This window comes from Pinus tabuliformis, chromosome 8, assembly GCF_031772625.1.
Source record: "Pinus tabuliformis cultivar Carrire ecotype Pingquan chromosome 8, CPIR1, whole genome shotgun sequence".
NCBI lineage: Eukaryota > Viridiplantae > Streptophyta > Pinopsida > Pinales > Pinaceae > Pinus > Pinus tabuliformis.
In genome coordinates, this window is record NC_142294.1 from 1,761,994,060 (window position 1) to 1,762,016,000 (window position 21,941).

The window sequence follows — 21,941 nt, forward strand, 5'->3', positions numbered from 1 at the left end:
CTTATGCCTTGAGACGTAGAGTCTAAAAGAGGATAGGACAACTCACCCGGAAGTGCACAAAGAGGTGTGGTGCGTAAACTGCAAGGGTCAAGGCCATGATAAGGACCACTGCATTGTGTTTGTGAATTTCCTTGTTGGAGGAGGACCAATGTCGTTAAGTCCAAAAGCACAAGAAGGACCTAGTGCAGCACCTACTTTGTGGTGCACAATTTGTCAAATAGGAGGAAAGCATGCTACGAACAATTTCCATTTGTTATAGAAGTACACATAGAATTTGCAACAGTTGTTCTGTAATTTTTGTAGATCGATTGGAGACGATGAGCGCACTTGTAGAATTTATGAGATAATGATAGATAGAACTCCCACCTATAGAGTTTAGGTCAAAACGTGGCCCCTAGATCAGAACAAAGGAGTGGTGCGAACCGGATTTCAGGGGCGCGGATGAGGCCGATGTGGAGGAGGACCTGGAAGAGGTCATGAACAGCTGATATGCTATAATTGCAGAGGGCTGGGACATTATGCTTGCAATTGTATGAATCCAGCGCACCCATCATGTCTGTATTGTACCCTTTTTTATCATGAGATAGAGGATTGTCCTATGCTGATAGCTAGGATACGCGACAAGGGAGTGCTACCGCCTCCCCGGACTCAGAGCCTGCATATGATGAGGTTTGAGCCACGCGAGGAAGATCCAAATGCGAACATTGTGCTTTGAAGTTGAATCACTATAGGAGATGATAAAGGAAAACAAATCGAAGATATTACTTAGGTTGGCAAGGCTCCGATGAAAGAAGCAGAGTTTGGTTTGGAGCACGCTAAGGAAACATTCATGGAAGCTAAGAAGAGCTTCATTGATGCCTCCACTTCAGAAAGCAAAGATAGACCGAAGCCGAAAATGGACCCATCTATGCTTACAACAATGTTGGAAACATGCATGAAGCTACTACGCGACATTAAGGCTGTAAAAGGATTGCAGGAACTCATTAACAGATGTGCTAGGACCGTGCCAGGAGAACCACACATAGTCCGGAAGATTAGAAAACACAAGACTAGGCTAGGAGAGAAATGAGGCTAACCGCACAGATTGGAGAATATGAGATGGACCAAGTAATTCTGGATTTAGGATCGGATGTGAACGTTCTGCCAAAGCAAACATGGGAGTGCATGGGGAGGCCTATGCTACAATGGTCTCCTATCCAGCTGTGAATGACGAATCAACAAAAGATAATACCTATGGGGAGATTGCAGGGAATCACTGTGGATATTGAGGGAGCGAGCGTGCTAGCAGACTTTGAAGTGATAGAGATTTTTGATGACAACAATCCCTATCACTACGTGAGAGCAAGATTGGGTAAATCCCACCATGGTCGGACACATCTCATGGGAGTGTGAAAGCTCCTGTACATCAGATTCTGATGAGCAGATAGAGCGATGGTAGAATCTGTTACATGAAGTAACCATGTTGAACTATAATATGATGACAAGATCGCTGCGTTGCATATCAACAAATGTGAGGGATCTACCTACTTATGATGGGCTAAGTGAGGTAGATACTTTCCTAGATAAGTTTGAAAGGAAGGTGCTGAAAAAGCAACGTTTCTAGGCCTTGAATTGGGTACTGTGCGCTACACCTGCGAGGTGGTGGAGTATGCATAGAAGAAGCTTTGAAGACTAGCACGCATGTAGAAGAATGATGTGCATGCGGTTTAGGAAGCCTAGAGTGCAATGGAAAAATAAATGCAATCAGAAAGATAACCCACATGCACATCTAGCCAAGTGGATGCCAACATATGAAAAACAACCTATGCAGATGCCCATCAACTTCACATTGGGAGATACAGTCAATAAGAATGTGTTGGGGGGGCAATTGCACAAATGGCTCCTCAAGTTGGAACGACAGAAGCATTTAATGATCGCACAAAAGGTTATCCATGTGGAAGCATTTAATTAAGTGTGTGAAGCACTGAACAAGGTATGTAATGCGCAATGAAGTGATTGGGACCCACGTGTACCGGCAGTCTTATGGGCTTATAGGAAAACGTACAAGAAACTAACGGAACAGACACCTTCTAGGTTGACCTATGGAGCGAACGTTGTAATGCCAATGGAGTATATCATGCCTAGTTTGCGCATAGCAGTGCTCGTGGATATGACAGATCATGGAGCCCTAGAGGAAAGACTCGCACAGTTGGGGGAACTCGAGGAAGAATGGTTTCTGGCTGGCTTTCACCAATAGGTACAAAAGCAACGCGAAAAGAACTAACACGATTGACATATTAAGTTGCGCACCTTTAAGGTAAATGATTTGGTGGTACTGTATGATAGTAAGTTTGATAAATTCCTAGGAAAATTTAGAATGCATTGGCTAGGACTGTATGTTATTCAAGAGGTCATAGACGAAGGCACGGTGCAGTTGCTAAAGTTAAATGGAGAACCTTTCCCAGGAAGAGTGAATGCCAGTCGGTTGAAGCCATACATAGGTGGCCTGGCTATCTGACTAGCCCATCGAAGCACAGTCTTAGCCCTCCAAGGAACTGAAAGGAGGCACAGGACTATAAACAAATGCAGGGAACACAAAAGAAGATGTAGGGAAACAGTTCAACAGTATCTGAACAATGCGTCCAGGAGATACAGTGGGTGGCTGCTCAGTGCGCTGCCGATCTTACAGCGGTTTGGACAAAGTTGGGAGGTCTCCGCACAAAGATCTACGCAACGACAGAGTGACTCGAGGGTGAGTCATGATGTTTGTGTTGGGGGCTTGTTGGGCGCGGGATCTCCCAAGGAAATTTTTGGGGCTTAAAGCCTAGATTTTGACCAAGTCCGATGTAAAGGCACCGTGTTTTACGGGCGTAGAGTGCGAAGATTGTAAATGAGTCATAGGGTTGTCCGCTCTCATCTTTGTAATGTAATGTCAGCTTTAGATATATACCCATGGTTCGTGTACCATGGGATTGTATAAATAGAGTGAGGCTCTAAGTTGTAAAGGAGAGAATCAATGGAAAAAATAGATGGAGAATTGAGTCTTATCTAAGTGTTGAGTCGAGTCTTTGGGTCGGGCTGAGTGTGCGGACCCCTACAGCTAAGTGCGCAGGGCAAGTCAAGTCTATAACCTTTGGAGAAGTAATAAGGAGAATTTTTACATCATTTATGTGTATCTTTCTCCTATTTTGTGCATTGAATGTATCAGATATAAATTGCATTTTTATTGTTTATATGATGAGCGAACTTACATGAATTTGTTGATAAAGTGAATATAAGATGAAGTATCTGACGCAAAGATAACTAACTGTTATAAGAAGATAAGTACGATATGTGGTGTTGTTGAAGCCCTGAAAATCGGGTCGACAACAAGGGGGATACCCACCCGGTCCGGACCTTGGTTGGCAGCTCCTTATCCGTTTGGTATAGCAGGTCCGACTGGGGATAATGGGACCAGTTTCCCAATCTAAGGGGTGTGTGTGTGTGTAGAGTTGGATGATGCTGATCTAAGAGTATTTTAAGCTAATTTAATTCAAACTTCTAAACTAACTCTATGCTATTGTAATCTAATAAGAAACAACACATTTAATCTACGCTAACCCGGGGGTATATTTCTTTTATTATGCAATCTAAAGAGATTTCGAACAATAACTGGTAATAAAGATCATTCAGCTATCATAAGAATAGAAATCAATTAAGATAAACCACTTTGCATAAAACGTTAGGCAAAACAGTTGTGAACAGCATATCGCATAATAAGTTATTCATATGTCAAGCACAAATAAATGACTCCACCATACAGAAGTGCCAAATGGTAACCCACACATTCATACATTAACATATAAACAACTAAAACTGCATATCACTCTAAGAATATAAGCGGAAATTGGTCAAGAGATAAAAGTACCATTTATGACTAATTTCACTCATAAGCTTCAAGCAATAACGATTTATCTCTATTTGTTCTAACATCTACTAAGATTACAAAAGTGCAACATCAGTAGCAGACATTAAATGCAAACATTGATAAATCTCGATCCATCCATTCATCAAAAACCCCCTCCGAGGGTGCAAAAGTGCATGTTCTGAGGACAAGTTTTTGACAAATTTCTGGACCCTCTCCAAATGCAACGAGAAGGGTTAAAATACTACTTCCTAATTCTAATAATAGTATTATTACAAAATTTAGGATGCGGTTTTCAAATGACCGTCCTTTTTCTAATCTAGTTGAAAGAAAAAACAACATTCTAAATAAGGTTACTTATGAACTTGGTCCTTAAAGTTGCAAGTGTTCAGCATGGGCTTGAGGAGAGTCGGCTGACTGATTTCTGCGCTGAGCTGGGCTGCGAAAACGACATCTACGAGAGTTGGCGCTACTTTTTCGGCCGCGTTTGTGATGCATTTCACCGTCATCCATTGCCTGTGCGGCTTGACCAAGTATGTCCAATAACATTCCCAATTCAACCTGGCTAATGCTTGGATTGCTCTCCCCTTTGCCTGTGCTTTCTGCCTCCATTCTGTTTCCAGTTGTAACTTATTTGGTAGGTACCCCGGGGTGGTCTCTGCAATTAAATTGGCCCTGTGTAAATTCTCATTTACACAGTCGATAAGAATGCTTGCCTGTGTTGCCGCTGTCTCTGCTGCTCGCTCCGCCTGCCTGATTTGATCGTCCCATTTATTAAAGAGCAATTCTTTATGATTTTCGTTTATCCTGGGTGCACCTGCTCTTTTCCCTTCATCATCATCCTGCCAAGTCAAATATTCTGTCACCCTTTTGTCACTCTGATCATAGTCACTCCGCAAGTCCACCACTTGATTGGTGATTTTATCGCTCAGCTCGCAATAGTGACTCCACTGTGATATTTTACGTCCCAACTCTTCCTGTTGTTGCAGTAGTTGCTCGTTCAAGCCAATAGATTCTGAAATAAATTCTGTCAGCTTAGGCTCATCTTTATGCATTTCTTGTAAAGTCTGCAATTGTTTTTCTTTCTCGTCGAGACTTCTTTGATAGCCTATCTGCATCTGTTGAAAGTATTCCTGTAGTTTCTTGAGCTGTTTGGAAGCTTCAATGTTAGCATTGGCTTGTTGCAACTGTTGTTGTAGCAGTTGTATCTGGTCTTCTTGTTCTTTCAATAGTTGCTGAACTTCCGATGCCTTATCAATAGTTGCAGAAGCATATGCTCCTGCGATCTGAGACAGCTTCGTGAGATTTTCAGTCGGGTTATTATTGGGGTCTTTCCATAAGACGTCCAAATGTTCAGCATATTGTGACAATGTATTTTCTAGTTTTCTTTTCTTCCTCTGTCTCCTTACAACTGCTTTGTGTTGGGGACTATAGAATACATCCAGTGGGGGAATTTCTTCTACATTAAGTAGAAGCTCAGAAGGTGGAGCGATAGGAATGCGTTCTGCTTCTGCGACACTGCTGACTATGGTCGAAACCACTTCTTGCACTACCTGTGTATTGTTCACGGGTGTTTTTAGGGCTTGCCCTTCAAGATTGATCAATTCATTGAAGGTTTCCCATTCTTTGTCTAGCTCTGTTGTGACGAGTGGTGCTTCGATGACAGGAGGGGGGACATCTCTTGGTGGGGAGGCGATAACTTGCTGTTGAGACATTGCACTTGACTGAGCTGTATCTTTAGTTGTTTCTTCATTTTTTCCTTGGTCGTATCCAGACTCTTTAGGATGCTCAGGTACTCCTTGCGCGGCGTTGGACTTAGATCTGGAAGTGCTAGAGTTTTCGCTGAGGCTAATGCTCAGAGTCGGTTCTCTAGCAGGCAGTCGCAGCTTCTCTAGAGGAATACTAGCGAGCCTTCTTTCTCTGTATAACAAGAATCTTTGGAGGTCATCTGGAGAAAACCTTGACCGAGCTTCCTGCAAAATTTCTTGGAGCAAACTTCTATTCTAAAACAGATCATCAAACAAATCTTTCTTTCCAGAGAACACTCTTATTTTGACGTTCGTTGTGAACTCTTGGGCAACATCATTTGGGTCAAATGGCCTTGCTGGGAATTTAAATAATTGAAGACACGTCACATTCTCCACTTCATCGAAAGCGTGTCCTACATCGAACAATGAGAAGGCCCCACAAGCTACAGGAAATTGAGGCCATATGGCCTTCTTCTTGTCCTTTAGGTCTTTGGTCAGGCCGCCTTCTGAACAGGTTTGGTAGGCAATTTCCCGAGCCGACAGTTTATCGGGGACATATAGGGGTAGGACATGTGGAGGTACAATGCTTCCAAAAAATCTAATGTAAGTAAACCATTCTTCCCCGAACCATCTCGCGATGGGGATGATGTCAATTTGTGCCTCGAGAGAGCACCTCGGGGGGTCTTTATCATACATTATTCTATACAAGGGCAAAATGAGCCCGTGGCAAATCTGGTAGAAGTGAGGGGCAAAATGAGAATCCCATAATACCTTATGATAAACATGGATGGGCAATGGGTCTTGGGTAGTCCATTTCCAACCCATAGTATGGAATTTAGACACAAGACAAACAGAATCCATAACATATGCAGACAGATAAAAAGGAGGATAGACCCTTTGAGACAAGGATCTTTTAGACCGATAATTGATAACAGCCGTGTATAAATTATCAGAAAGGATTTTGGCCCAATCTATAATGTCGGCGTTTGTGGCAACATCAATCAATGGTAGCCATTCAGACGAAAACTTGTTGATATTCGGCATCCCAAATAACGTACAGAGCATGGCCGCAGCAAAACAATATGGAGAGGTGAGGGAACCAGTGCTGTACATACCGTTTTTGTCCTTTTTGAGTGGCTCCTCTTTTCTAGACCATTCTTTGGTGGTGTCTGATAGATCTGGGTTCTCCGCCGCGAACTTCTTAACGAATTGTGCGTTATAGGTCGCTTGCGGTTCAGGAAGATGATACATAAGCTTCAAATCTTGCACAACAAACGATCCGATGAGCCCGTGTCCTTGAACTTTGAATTGTCTATTATTCAAGTCTACATCATCCAGTATCCACTTGATCATATCCGTATATGGTAGAATTTTGGGTCTTGCCGCTATTCTGTGAAGAAATGAACATGCTAGGTCCTCTAAGGATGCCTCAGAAGAGCGCGGTGCACCCGCGACAGCAACAACCTTCATTATTCTAGGTTTTTCCTCCTCTAGCAGCCTGTACATGCTTTCCCATGTTGATATCCCTGCATCTCTGTTACAGGCTGTGTCTGTATACAGAGGCGCCATCTCCTTAGTCTTCTCCTTCGCTTCGGAGCTTTGAGCTTTATTTTTCTTTCCCATTTCTCTCTGCGTTTGTGTCTGAATCGTCTTAGCTCTTCGTTCCTGCAGATTACGAGTGAAATGGAAATGACTGATCCAGAAAGGTGATGGGAGAGTTTTAAATGCAGCAGATGAATCAAATATGCCACCTTACGTGAAGTAAATTTCTACCAAGGCACGCGTCTTTAATCCATTTAATAACTGACAACTAATTCATTTACTATCATTAAAAGCGCATGATTTCGGGTCAGATTATGGTAAGTGGCTTTTCTTTGAATGGCGTGCCCGAAGGATTCGTAATGAAGTGATTTATGATTTGCTTACGTAACCTCGCATATCGCGCGATCGCAAATCGCATCATCGCAGATCATACCATCGCAAATCGCAAGGATGTAGCATCGCAGCGATCGCAACATCGCAGATCGGAGAAGTTTGATGTTTGCCAAATCTTGCCGGCTCATTTCTGCGATATGCGATCTTGCGATCGGCGTTATCGCAGATTGGTGAATCTTTAAGTTTTTCTTTATGGGTATTACTTTGTTGCGATGCGATGTTATTGTTAACACGAGGATCTTGCGCATACCGATTTTTAAAGAGAAATGAAGGTATTTCCTATCTTTTTGCAACGCGACTTTAAAGATTTTCTCCTCATCATAGACTTAGGTTTAAAATATCCAAGAGGCTTTACCTAAGCATATGATGGTAACCTTATTTTGAAAAAGAAATTCTTGCTTTTCCTAAAAATTAACTAAGGGTCCCCATTCATTTAGTATTTTGGTCGATACTTAAATGAACTAAGGGGGGGTTGTTGCTGGCCACAACAATTGGCGATTCACTTGGGAGAACCAGTTATCTCTGATCTTCTATTGACGTTTTCAAACTCCTGAAAAAAAAAATTCTCAGAAAACTTAAACTTTATTATAAAAAGATAAAGCATATCATACTTCAAACTGTCAATGATGTTTTGTTTCAACCTTTTTTCTATTTAAATTACTTGCATCCTCAGCTTGTCCTTGCATCTACATCAGCCATTACTTGGTCTTGTAAAACATAAAATAAAGTTTCCCTTGTGTAGCAGCCTTTTAAATATGCTCCTTTGTCGCAGGTAGAGCCTCTGCTGCCAGCAGGCGTCCATAGCCTCGACAGGGTTACCTATTACCCAGTAATGATCCTTTATCCTGCTTAAGGCTATTTACAACTTTTTCAGAGAAAAATCCATGACACTTTTTCCTTTTTATTCTCTAAAGAACAATGTCTTGGTTTGGTGGCCAAATTATGACACAGTCATTCACTTGATTTATACTTTTGCTGAACAAGCTGGCTCGTGATGAGACCCCTTGTCTTTTGATTGCAATAATCTTGAGTCGTTGCCCTGTTTTGGTGGACAGTATTGGCAAAGTCAGCAAGTTATAATATCTGTGATCATGATAAGCCGGCTCGTAATGAGACCTCTTATTCTTTGAGATATAGTGTCTTTTTTGGATTGCTCCTCTGAATGCTGTGATTTCCTTTAGCAGGGAGGAAGTCAAATTTTCTTTCCTTAAGAAAGTTCTGGACGACAATGATAGAGTTGTTTGGTTATGGCTGTTTCTACAGAGAATATTTATTTCATTATTGATACCTTTCATTGTACTGACCTAAAACAATTTCTTCACTGAGATAGCTTTCTTCAAATTTCTTGGAGTTGAAACTAGCATCATATCTGGGTTAAAGTTCTATTGATAATAAAGATCAAGTTTCCAAAAGATTTGCTGTTCATAGAAGCAGAAGTTCAAAATCTTTGACAGAGAAAAGGTGTCTTTAGTAAATGTCAAATGCCGTTAACCATAGCAAATGTTATTATGGAGAAAAATATTTAACGCAATGAGAGGTAGACATTCTCTAGGGTTATGTACAGAATAGGTATAATTTCTTTTCTTATTTTGCCTATCAATTATCAAAAGCAAACCTAATAACCTAGCTAAATTACTCCTACTCCTATTCTAGCTATATACAGAAAATTAGCTAGGTGAAATGATATTTCCAATGGAACCATCTCTTCATTTTTATTCCTAGCCGTTTGTAACTTCCAAACATCAGTATTAAGAACCAAATTTTCCTTGGACTGTAAATGTTGGATGTGGAATAAGAATATATAACCTCAGTTGGAATTCTGTCTGATCTTCCTTTCTCATGAAAACTTCTTTCCAACTGGATACCTATTGGATCATAAAAATTAGGATGAATTTCTGTTATGGATTGATGATCTCGTAATAGGAAGGATAACAAGCCAGGTTGTGAATATGATTTTTTAGTTTCAATGGCTTGTAACCTAATGTTTGTTAAAGCTGAGCTTTTAGTGATTTCGTTTGAAATGAAAGTTTCCATATATAAATCGCTAAATAAATCGATGCAAAATAGATGGAAGTTTCCGGAAAGATCTTTATCAATTGGCGCGGATGGCCAATAAGTTTTGAAAGGTACTTTCCTTGGTTGATGGTGTTTTGGGTGCCAAAGAAGTTTCTTAAGAAAATTTGATATCGATTGATCTCGAAATTGAGAAAGTTGTACACTTCCTTGACATAGTTTAGCTTTCCAAAATGGTGGCACGTCTTTTGGATGTTCTTTGATAAGATGCTCAAAGTGCCACAATAATCTATCAAAAGTCTGAAAATTTAAAACGAAATCCGATTTTATACAAAATGAGTGCAAGTGAGAAAGAAAGGAATGACTATTTGTACAAATAGTGTTACAGCACAACTGGGATTTACTTGTAACATCTTGCTTCTCACAAGAACTGGCCAGGTCTTGTGAATCAGAAGATAAGTTATGATCGTGAACAGGCATGGAGGTTTCCTCATGATATGAATCATAGATCGGGGCATTGTCTTGGATAGTAAAATCATGCAAATGATCTTTTACTTTGAAATGAGGGTTGACTGATATGATTTCTGAATTAGGATATTTCTCATTATCTGAACTTAGTTGAGTTACTTGGGATAACTCAACAACATCATCGTTGTCAAAGTAACTATCACAAATGATTTTACAGGTTTCCCTAGATTTCTCTTTTTCATTATATATTTTCAAACAAGGAAGGTCAAGTGGCTCTTGTTTGACATTGGTCAAAGGATGTGCTATAGCTGTCTCTTTATCTTGAAAATCTAATGATGAGTCGTTTGAATAACCCTCTGTGTTTTTTGAGATATCTTTAATATTGAGAGGGGAGAAGTTATTATCACTAAAAACATCAGGATAAAGAGAGAAATGTGAATCTGGAACAATGCATTTGAAAATGTCATGGAAAAAACTTTGTTCATCAGATTCATTATAGACATCGGGCTTTAGATCATACCTTTGTGTACTGATACTTTTTGAAAGAGAAATAGTTTGTTGTTCTAACCTTGGCATCTGCATTTGTTGATTTGTAATGATATTGTCTGACCTTGTATCAGAGTCATCTCCTGGTTCCAAGGTAGTTTCTCCTTCAGCATTCTCTCTTTTGTCTTCTTGTATTAGAGCATGCATGGCTCCTAGGCTTTGTAGATTTTCTTCATCATGGATGATTTGTGTATTCAACTTGGAATCCTCATTCACATTAGAAGAAAATGAAACAAAGGTTGAACTAATTTCTGCTTGATCAGACATAGGAGGTAGGGAATACTCAGCATAATCTGAAGATTCTTCATCCGTGAGCTCACTTTCAAGATCATACTTTAGACAATTAAGATGAAATCGCATATTAAAATCCCTAACAGATTCATCTTGTTTCCGTAGGTAATCAATTTCATCATATACCTGGTCATAGTCATAATAATCAAATTCAAAAATGAAAGTCTTGACGAATTGGTCCCAGCTGTGAATTGATGCAACTGGGAGGGTTCTGCACCATTTTCTAGCTTCCGCTGTGAATGTAAGAGTAAAAATCCTGCACAAAACGCCTTCATCAATTCTCTGAATATCAGAACTTGAAACTTTTTGAATAAACTGAAGAGCATGATTAAAAGCAGAAGAATTATTCTTACCGTTGAATTTTACCTGAGACAAGAGTCTTACCACTTCTGGTGGAGTGTTGGAAGAGGTAGGAACATGGATGCAACTCCAAATAGGAATTTTATGAGCAGCCATCCTGATTCAAATTTTACAATTGGAAAACATTCCAACAGACACTATGTTCAGGCCCTCCTTCTAGCGCCAAATATGTTGAAGCCCCGAAAATCGGGTCGACAACAAGGGGGATACCCACCCGGTCCGGACCTTGGTTGGCAGCTCCTTATCCGTTTGGTATAGCGGGTCCGACTGGGGATAATGGGACCAGTTTCCCAATCTAAGGGGTGTGTGTGTGTGTAGAGTTGGATGATGCTGATCTAAGAGTATTTTAAGATAATTTAATTCAAACTTCTAAACTAACTCTATGCTATTGTAATCTAATAAGAAACAACACATCTAATCTACGCTAACCCGGGGGTATATTTCTTCTATTATGCGATCTAAAGAGATTTCGAGCAATAACTGGTAATAAAGATCATTCATCTATCATAAGAATAGAAATCAATTAAGATAAACCACTTTGCATAAAAAGTTAGGCAAAACAGTTGTGAACAGCATATCGCATAATAAGTTATTCATATGTCAAGCACAAATAAATGACTCCACCGTACAGAAGTGCCAAATGGTAACCCACACATTCATACATTAACATATAAACAACTAAAACTGCATATCACTCTAAGAATATAAGCAGAAATTGGTCAAGAGATAAAAGTACCATTTATGACTGATTTCACTCATAAGCTTCAAGCAATAACTATTTATCTCTACTTGTTCTAACATCTACTAAGATTACAAAAGTGCAACATTAGTAGCAGACATTAAATGCAAACATTGATAAATGTCGATCCATCCATTCATCAAAAACCCCCTCCGAGGGTGCAAAAGTGCATGTTCTGAGGACAAGTTTTTGACAAATTTCTGGACCCTCTCCAAATGCAATGAGAAGGGTTAAAATACTACTTCCTAATTCTAATAATAGTATTATTACAAAATTTAGGATGCGGTTTTCAAATGACCGTCCTTTTTCTAATCTAGTTGAAAGAAAAAACAACATTCTAAATAAGGTTACTTATGAACTTGGTCCTTAAAGTTGCAAGTGTTCAGCATGGGCTTGAGGAGAGTCGGCTGACTGATTTCTGCGCTGAGCTGGGCTGCGAAAACGGCATCTACGAGAGCTGGCGCTACTTTTTCGGCCGCGTTTGTGATGCATTTCACCGTCATCCATTGGCTGTGCGGCTTGACCAAGTACGTCCAGTAACATTCCCAATTCAACCTGGCTAATGCTTGGATTGCTCTCCCCTTTGCCTGCGCTTTCTGCCTCCATTCTGTTTCCAGTTGTAACTTATTTGGTAGGTACCCCGGGGTGGTCTCTGCAATTAAATTGGCCCTGTGTAAATTCTCATTTACACAGTCGATAAGAATGCTTGCCTGTGTTGCCGTTGTCTCTGCTGCTCGCTCCACCTGCCTGATTTGATCGTCCCATTTATTAAAGAGCAATTCTTTATGATTTTCGTTTATCCTGGGTGCACCTGCTCTTTTCCCTTCATCATCATCCTGCCAAGTCAAATATTCTGTCACCCTTTTGTCACTCTGATCATAGTCACTCCACAAGTCCACCACTTGATTGATGATTTTATCGCTCAGCTCGCAATAGTGACTCCACTGTGATATTTTACATCCCAACTCTTCCTGTTGCTGCAGTAGTTGCTCGTTCAAGCCAATAGATTCTGAAATAAATTCTGTCAGCTTAGGCTCATCTTTATGCATTTCTTGTAAAGTCTGCAATTGTTTTTCTTTCTCGTCGAGACTTCTTTGATAGCCTATCTGCATCTGTTGAAAGTCTTCCTGTAGTTTCTCGAGCTGTTTGGAAGCTTCAATGTTAGCGTTGGCTTGTTGCAACTGTTGTTGTAGCAGCTGTATCTGGTCTTCTTGTTCTTTCAATAGTTGCTGAACTTCCGATGCCTTATCAATAGTTGCAGAAGCATATGCTCCTGCGATCTGAGACAGCTTCGTGAGATTTTCAGTTGGGCTATTATTGGGGTCTTTCCATAAGACATCCAAATGTTCAACATCTTGTGACAGTGTATTTTCTAGTTTTCTTTTCTTCCTCTATCTCCTTACAACTGCTTTGTGTTGGGGACTATAGAATACATCCAGTGGAAGAATTTCTTCTACATTAAGTAGAAGCTTAGAAGGTGGAGCGATAGGAACGCGTTCTGCTTCTGCGACACTGCTAACTATGGTCAAAACCACTTCTTGCACTACCTATGTATTGTTCACGGGTGTTTTCGGGGCTTGCCCTTCAAGATTGATCATTTCATTAAAGGTTTCCCATTCTTTGTCTAGCTCTGTTGTGACGAGTGGTGCTTCGATGACAGGAGGGGGGACATCTCTTGGTGAGGAGGCGATAACTTGCTGTTGAGACATTGCACTTGACTGAGCTATATCTTTAGTTTTTTCTTCGTTTTTTCCTTGGTCGTATCCAGACTCTTTAGGATGCTCAGGTACTCCTTGCGCGGCGTTGGACTTAGATCTGGAAGTGCTAGAGTTTTCGCTGAGGCTAATGCTCGGAGTTGGTTCTCTAGCAGGCAGTCGCAGCTTCTCTAGAGGAATACTGGCGAGCCTTCTTTCTCTGTATAACAAGAATCTTTGGAGGTCATCTGGAGACAACCTTGACCGAGCTTCCTGCAAAATTTCTTGGAGCGAACTTCTATTCTGAAACAGATCATCAAACAAATCTTTCTTTCCAGAGAACACTCTTATTTTGACGTTCGTTGTGAACTCTTGGGCAACATCATTTGGGTCAAATGGCCTTGCTGGGAATTTAAATAATTGAAGACACGTCACATTCTCCACTTCGCCGAAAGCGTGTCCTACATCGAACAATGAGAAGGCCCCACAAGCTACAGGAAATTGAGGCCATATGGCCTTCTTCTTGTCCTTTAGGTCTTTGGTCAGGCCGCCTTCTGAACAGGTTTGGTAGGCAATTTCCCGAGCCAACAGTTTATCGGGGACATATAGGGGTAGGACATGTGGAGGTACAATGCTTCCAAAAACTCTAATGTAAGTAAACCATTCTTCCCCGAACCATCTCGCGATGGGGATGATGTCAATTTGTGCCTCGAGAGAGCACCTCGGGGGGTCTTTATCATACATTATTCTATACAAGGGCAAAATGAGCCCGTGGCAAATCTGGTAGAAGTGAGGGGCAAACTGAGAATCCCATAATACCTTATGATAAACATGGATGGGCAATGGGTCTTGGGTAGTCCATTTCAGACCCATAGTAGGGAATTTAGACACAAGACAAACAGAATCCATAACATATGAAGATAGATAAAAAGGAGGATAGACCCTTTGAGACAAGGATCTTTTAGACCGGTAATTGATAACAGCCGTGTATAAATTATCAGAAAGGATTTTGGCCCAATCTATAATGTCGGTGTTTGTGGCAGCATCAATTAATGGTAGCCATTCAGACAAAAACTTGTTGATATCCGGTATCCCAAATAACCTACAGAGCATGGCCGCAGCAAAACAATATGGAGAGGTGAGGGAACCAGTGCTGTACATACCTGTTTGTCCTTTTTGAGCAGCTCCTCTTTTCTAGACCATTCTTTGGTGGTGTCTGATAGATCTGGGTTCTCCGCCGTGAACTTCTTAACGAATTGTGCATTATAGGTCGCTTGCGGTTCAGGAAGATGATACATAAGCTTCAAATCTTGCGCAGCAAACGATCCGATGAGCCCGTGTCCTTGAACTTTGAATTGTCTGTTGTTCAAGTCTGCATCATCCAGTATCCACTTGATCATATCCGTATATGGTAGAATTTTGGGTCTTGCCGCTATTCTGTGAAGAAATGAACATGCTAGGTCCTCTAAGGACGCCTCAGAAGAGCGTGGTGCACCCGCGACAGCAGCAACCTTCATTATTCTAGGTTTTTCCTCCTCTAGCAGCCTGTACATGCTTTCCCATGTTGATATCCCTGCATCTCTGTTACAGGCTGTGTCTGTATACAGAGGCGCCATCTCCTTAGTCTTCTCCTTCGCTTCGAAGCTTTGAGCTTTATTTTTCTTTCCCATTTCTCTCTGCGTTTGTGTCTGAATCGTCTTAGCTCTTCGTTCCTGCAGATTACGAGTGAAATGGAAATGAATGATCCAGAAAAGTGATGGGAGAGTTTTAAATGCAGCAGATGAATCAAATATGCCACCTTACGTGAAGTAAATTTTTACCAAGGCACGCATCTTTAATCCATTTAATAACTGACAACCAATTCATTTACTATCATTAAAAGCGCATGATTTCGGGTCAGATTATGGTAAGTGGCTTTTCTTTGAATGGCATGCCCGAAGGATTCGTAATGAAGTGATTTATGATTTGCTTACGTAACCTCGCATATCCTGCGATCGCAAATCGCATCATCGCAGATCATACCATCGCAAATCACATGGATGTAGCATCGCAGCGATCGCAACATCGCAGATCGGAGAAGTTTGAAGTTTTCCAAATCTTGCCGTCTCATTTCTGCGATATGCGATCTTGCGATCGGCGTTATCGCATATTGGTGAATCTTTAAGTTTTTCTTTATGGGTATTACTTTGTTGCGATGCGATGTTATTGTTAACACGAGGATCTTGCGCATACCGATTTTTAAAGAGAAATGAAGGTATTTCCTATCTTTTTGCAACGCGACTTTAAAGATTTTCTCCTCATCATAGACTTAGGTTTAAAATATCCAAGAGGCTTTACCTAAGCATATGATTGCAACCTTATTTTGAAAAAGAAATTCTTGCTCTTCCTAAAAATTAACTAAGGGTCCCCATTCATTTAGTATTTTGGTCGATACTTAAATGAACTAAGGGGGGGTTGTTGCTGGCCACAACAGGTGCAACTTGGGAAAGTAGTGTAGATTGCTGCTTTAGTCGTGCGAAAGCACCTCAGCCCCTTGTTAGGGCTGCGTGAAGGCGATTATAACAAATCGCGAAGGCCTCGCAAGTCAGGATAGTGCGCGAAGTTAGACTAAACCGACCCTTCACACATCTCAAGGGTGCAAAAACTTGGTTCCAGCATCCCGCCATACTACTTCGGATGAGACCTCAGTCTGCGCTTTGCGAGCTATTGCCGAAAGGGCCAATAGTGTAGGGATTTGTTTGGCTAATTAAGTCTGAACCTGAGTCAGGCCCCTTCAAGCCAACATATGAGATGTCTAAGGTGGAATTTGTTAGTAATTGAAAATATTAACATGTGAACCCATAAATTCAATCCATTTGATTCATATATGCAATGAAAAACGAGATTGGTAATCCACCATTTCCTTTCTCTAACAGTATCTTTCCATTCTTCCCACAATAAGACATCCATAAACAACAAATGGTGAACCACAACATCAATTTTTTTTTGGATTCCACTACTCTAAATACATCCAGTATGCTCATATCATACTCCATATATCCATACAAAACTGGGGGCCACATATGCCCCCACATCCCCCATCATCCTTTCGAATATCTCTTACCATTCAAGCCGAGATGCTTGAATCACTTATTCGAGCACTTGGAACAGAATGATGCTCCACAACCTCCTCCTACTAGGGGGCATCATTCCCACCTTTGCATACTAGATCAGTCCCCTCCATCACATATGCTTGGGGAAGTATCCCATGCTTTGGGACTTGATTGATCCCCCATTAGCCACATTCTCACTTGATCAACATAAGTCTCAGCCTAGAACCCACCAATCTAGGTATGGTCAATTATCTTTTCATTTCTTAATAGTTTGTCCTATCGGCCCCTCTGGAAAGCTGTATACACATTACATATTGTAGATCATTGATACCAACTATTCAAACATTCTACTCTATGTGATGCCACACTTACCTTCTGATCCCCATGTTTGACTTGGTGGGTAGGGATGATCCTATACCTTCTCTAGTAGTTCATTCATGTATTCCTTCTTTACCTTTATTCTTCATCAGGAACCATCTGTTGTTGGGAAAAGTATCCAATATGGAATGACCCTATCCCACTCTAAGGGTGATAGTACCTCAGCAACAATTAAAGCAAAGCTATCTAAGATTTCTTCTTTATGAAAGTAAAATAGGGGAGAAAGAGATCCACTAACCGATGTCTTTCGCTAATGGTTGATCCAATCTTCTCTCCTTGCTGCTTGCTCCCAGCTCCTTGCTCTTTCACTGGCCCAGCTACACCAAGATCCTGCAAAATGGCAAGAGAGGGAAACTACCAGAAGCATACATTCATAATTGATTCAAGGATTAGAATAAATCAAATACACAAGTATAACAATACATCATTGAGACACATGCATATGGAAGAACCTCAAATGCTTTATTAATGGAAGAAGTAAAGTTCAGGAAGTGATACAACCATAAGAGGCCCAATCCAGCATCACCTTCCCAGCAGAAAGAAATCTCCTCTTCACCTCCTTCAAAGCAAATCACCCAATAGTTCTAAACTCAAACCAACATCAATTCTTTACTTTCACAAAATTCCAGCCTCCCTAGACCTCATGAGAGAGATCTATATATAGGAGTTTTGGAGAAAGGATGAGTCAGCTTGAGGCTGGCATGAAGCTGACTAGTGTCCTCTCTCACTTCAGTTATTCTTCAGTTCTTGAGTCCACTTGGAGGTTCTTGCTTCCACTTGGAGATCTAGACCCTCTTACTCATCACCAGTCGAATTCCTTGATCCAAGTGTCATTTTGGAAGCTTCCTGGGCATTGACACCTTGAGGAATGATTGTGCCACATGTCTCAACTCGCCCAGCGCAGGTAGCCTTCTTTGCAGTTGACATTCAGCGCAGGTAGACAGTGGAGCAGTTGACATTTAGCGCAGATGCTCAGTGGAGTAGTTGACATGATCCAGAATTGCCTTGTTGTTGAGTGTTTTCAGGTGGAGAACTTTTATTCAGTGTTGTGGTTTGCTGACCTTGTTCCTCTAGGAGTAGGAACAACATGTTTAGGGACTTTGGATCCCTTAGATTATGGACATTTCATGCTTCATGCTGTAAGGCACAAAAATGTCTATAACATTTGCCCCCTAAAGTATGAGGTCGTTTATCGGGTGAAATGCTTTATTAGGAGGATCCGAAGTTCATTCAATCGCTGAGAGGTGACCTGTAATAAAATACAATTCAATACATTATGATTCATTCTGCTTTCATGATCTAGCTGAGGCGGGCATTCCCATGCTTAGCTTTATAAATTCATTTTGGTACATAGAACAGACGATCGTCTGATGGTAGACTGATAATTCTCTGCTGAAATTATCATCCTTTGAGTAGGATGATCATCTGTTGCAATGATGCACATGTCAAATGTCTTTATATTTCCTGAATATATATCGCATCCCGGATGGATGAACCTAGATCCGGGGTCTTCAAACTCGTTCGATCTTGACTCTAAGTACAAGTCGATCCATGTGAGAATTGCGCTGAAGTCGAACATGGAAAGACATCGCTTGATTACCGGTCAATGATGTAAACCGTTAACAAGCGCGAGAGGAATCACCGATAATGATAATGACCCTCAAGGTACTGCAGTCCAATTCACGTGGTGTGAATAAAGGACTTGGCGTCGAACACCACGCAAAATCTTCTGGTCGAAGGTCATTAATGTATACCTGTCGCCGGAAGTGAGAAACTTGCCATTGAGGCATGCAAGCTTCAAAGTACTGAGGGGGTTGTTCCTAGATCAACTTCTTGGATAATGAGCTGAAGTCGACAAGAAGCGATCCGTCAAAGGAGGGCCTTAATGAATCCCACATCAGTGACACGGAACGGAGCTAATGATTTTAATGGAGGTGAAAACAATCTGTGAAATATGATTCAGGGTGGCGGTCATGAAAGGATGAAAGATGATGTATGGTAGTGGATGGGACACGGTTGACTCTTTCTGAATGACATCTCTTGAACATATAATGACACTGATGCGATGGATCGGTAGCATTACCCCAAATGTGGATGGTTTGGCGAGACCATGGTGATGAGACCGGTGAATGAAACAACCCAACCCGATGTGATACGGAGGAAAAGTGTCATGTTCAAGAGCGACTTGCTACCATTAAAGCTTTGAGGTTCTCCCAATTTTTCCCCAGTCATTTCTGACCAGTACCTCTTTATTTTTGTCAAGCTTGAGGAGGATAACATATGCTTGTTCTATAACCTGCCCTTCGGGCAAGCCCATCGCTATGTTTTAACAAGCCTAGCGATAGGGAAACTCGTTCTCGTCTAAAGACAAGTTTGTCGCTATTTAATCATTTTAACGAGTCTAACGACAAGGAAAACTCGGTCCTTTTCATTTTTAGAGAGTCTGAAAAGGTACATAAAGTTAACTCCAAAATTCCTTTTTTGTCATCTAATCCCTTAAGTCCGAAAAAGTATAAAACAATACAGAAGGGATGAGTTTTCGATAACTTTTAACGAGCCGAATAAAACAAGCGCTAGACCTTTTTGTGCAATAATCCCTCAGGTCCAAAAAGATTAAAATCTAGAGGAGGGATAGCTCTTCCGGTCACTTTAACGAGCTGGAAGGCCAAAACTCGGCAAACTTTTCATATTTTACGAGTCAGTTGAAAAGAGCTCAAAGAAGACTCATCTTTTGAGGAACGAGTGATAAACAGGGATAGCAGCAGATTCCAGGTACAGGTTGGAATTTTCCAATCACGGCAGTGTCACAAGGATGGCTAGGTGAAATCACTCTTCGCAGCTGTTCCTCAAAATGGGTAAACAATCATATGGAGGTGAACGATCGGCCAAAATGACGGTGGAGGTGGCAGGTGCAAAACACGACCAAGGCTTTTATGGCTGATAAATTTACGATCACAATGGTTATTTACCGGGATAGGTTCATTTTTTATTTAAAAATGAGCTTAAACTCTGGAGGAAACATTGCTCACTGCTTTTATTTATTTTTTAACGAGCATGAAGACCGCGTTAAAACTGCTCGGATCTTGTGTTTATTTTTTAACGAGCATGAACTTTATGCTAAAACTGCTCGAAATACCAGTCATAAGATAAGAAATGTCCCCTGTGAGATCTCTATTTTTTATGGAGCTTCATCTCACTGAGCTTTGCTCCGCTCCTTTCTTTATGCAAGTTCGGAAATGACTAATCCAAAAAACAGATAAATAACCGCTCTCTGCTTGCACTCCAAAAGGGTTGCATGCCCCCAGGTATAAAATACAATTTCAAGGCTGCCCCTCCTCCTTCCCACCTCTGCTTTTCTTTGGGTGTTCATAGCTACTTGTCGTCTTGACAGTCTAATGTTAACGATACTTGTCTTCTCGTTATTTTTAACGGGTCTTATGCGATACTTGTCTTCTCGTCAGCCCAACTTTTAACAGATCTTTCACAAGATCGCAAGAGAACAGCTACTTGCGACAAGAGAGCAGCTACTTGCGACAAGAGAAGAACACTACTCAAAGACAAAACATTTGTGTTATTGAGGGAGGCTTGCCTCTTTCTGGTTACCCAAAGATTGTTTCGTTAATCTTTCAAACAAAACATTTCCTCGGCACTTTCTACCGAAATAGACAATGGTGAATGACCTTTGTCAAACACGTAACTTTGACAAAAGAATCCTGTTCCAGAACAACCCCTCTTCCTCTATGGACGGGGTACGGACTAGTCATATTCTCTCGCGGAAATTCTATCTTATACCCAAGGTTTTCTCTGCCCAAAGCAGACCAGGATGCATGCCCCCTGGGTTCCAGCCCCATCTTTCCGAATCACTCGCACTCATCGGGAAGAAGGACTGGGGGTGGAGACATTTCTTGATTGAATAGATCATTCAGGGTTGGTATGTGACTATTTGCGATGCGTGATCCCGGAAATGAAAGTTGGTCTATGAGCTTGACCATTCTTCCTTCGTGTGGAAAACACATTACTCTAAAGAGTGAGGAGACTATTGCTCCCATGCAATATATATAGTCTCGTCCAAGGAGTAGGTTATAATCCAAGGGTCCTTGAACGACCATCACGTTCATTTGAACGGTCTTCCCTTTCAATGTTACAGGCACATTGGGGAGGATCCCTAATGGTCGACTGGTTCCTTTATTGAAACTCGAGAGATTTCTTATCTCAGGTAAAAGCGTCGGGGAACCCAGTGCTTTCCAAGCAATAGAGGAAAGGATACTCACAGATGCCCCCTCATCAATGATAGTTCCAGCCATTACCATTCTGTATATTTGGACCATGATTCTGAATGGTATACTGGCTGGCAACCGGGGTCTGCCTAGTTGGTTCCAATCAAAGGACACAACCAGGTTACTTGGTGGTGGGACCGAATACACGGCCAGATATGACCCTGACAATGTTCCTTCCTGCGATAAAGGAATGGGCGCATTGCCCTGATGCTCGTCAGAGTCTGTGTTGATGAAAAGAATCTGGATGGTGTCATCCTTATTCTCTTCAGTGAGGGTGTCATTTGAAGATTAATCTTCAATGACGGTGTCATTTGAAGATGAAACTTCTGAAGGGAGAACCGGGTCAAATGTCGTTTTGACCTTTGGACTTTCGTCCGGTCTGGATTCAGTAGGTTCATTTTCAATGACTGACGCTTCAGCTGACCACTTGAGCGGGCCAGCTGTATTCTCAACCAACGAAGGACTTGGCACGAGTTTTTTGTATCCAGGAGGAAGTCTCAATGGTGAAACCGGACGA